The sequence below is a fragment of the Teleopsis dalmanni genome, chromosome 2 (assembly GCF_002237135.1).
Source record: "Teleopsis dalmanni isolate 2A chromosome 2, ASM223713v2, whole genome shotgun sequence".
Classification (NCBI taxonomy): domain Eukaryota; kingdom Metazoa; phylum Arthropoda; class Insecta; order Diptera; family Diopsidae; genus Teleopsis; species Teleopsis dalmanni.
The window spans coordinates 48,463,341-48,464,733 of NC_051847.1; positions in this window are offsets into that span (position 1 = coordinate 48,463,341).

Here is a 1,393-nt window from a genome sequence, read left to right on the forward strand (position 1 = left end):
ACCGTTTATATCTCAAATTATATTCTTGAAGCAATTTTTTTTTAACATAAATAGAGTATTCCTTTTTAATACAGGAAAATATATTTTGTCTAGACTGCCAATGCAAACTTTGCCCATTTATTTTTAGATCCAAACTTGAAGATTGTCAAAGCGATTATAACAATGTTCGCATATTTAATTTAACTATATAAATAAAGTTTTATAACGATAATACGAAATAATTAGGTCACACAATAAGAAAACCATCGGATGCGTTTGCTTATACTGTCATGGAACGGAAACCCCAAAAAGTGAGAAGACTAGGTCGAACGAAAAGACTTGACGTAGGACAATAGCGAAACACGTTTTTCTGCTAGAAACAGGGACGAATGGAAATAATTTGTGAGAAATATTTATAAATAGACTAAGTGCAAGATTTATTTTGAGAACATGTCAAAATAATATTAATAATTGAAAGATTATATTCTTATACAGCTGTACAAGCCGCTACACAAATAGTTTTTTAATTATTCATTATACGACTATGCCTTTCGCCATCAATCGGAATATTCTTTCTTGTCTATAGAACCTTTTTTAGGAACGTAATATGGAGAAAGTCATGCTAATTATTATATTGAGGCTAGTTAAGCCAGTACACTTGAACACTTTTACTCTCTGTTAACTGCGAGGTTTCTTCATAACCCCTCTCTACGGGTTTTGACTGGTGTATTGTTTATAACTTTATCATATTAAGAAGGGTTTTCGAATAACAAAGAAAGAAATAAAGGACAAACACAAAAATTTATTTTTAATTTTATTGAAATTTGGCTGACCACACAACGCTGTTTCGAGTATTGCCAAGTACTCTTCATCAGTGGTCTTTGGGAATAATCGAATATTATTCAATTAGTTTATAGTCCGTATACAATTTGTTTAGACTGCAAGTGCCAGGCTTAGAACTCGTGCCTGTCAAATTAGAAGCGATGACTAATAGTGTTTATCCACAAAAAGCCAAGGCTGCACAAACTTTCAATGCTCAAGTTCCAGGTTTTATTGTCACTTATTTTAATTTAATTAGTGACAACAACCAAAGCACTTGCCGTGCTTTAAATTAGAACGAGCTTATAAACTACAGCTTTATTTTGGAAACACAAATTCAACGAATTGAAAGTTTAACTTTTGGGGTTTGCCTAATTCTTTATTTCTTTTCAAAGCTACTCTTTTTGTAGAGACATATTGTAATGCATATTGTTTTACTTACTATATGTAAAGCGACCATTCTGGTGCTTTTTACAAAGAAGCTATGCTATGTTATTCTACAAATCCGCTTTCGCGGTTAGGAAAAGTTGAACAATATTATATTTTAACATATTGTTCTTTACTTTTCACAAGCCTAATATTTGAATAAAGTATT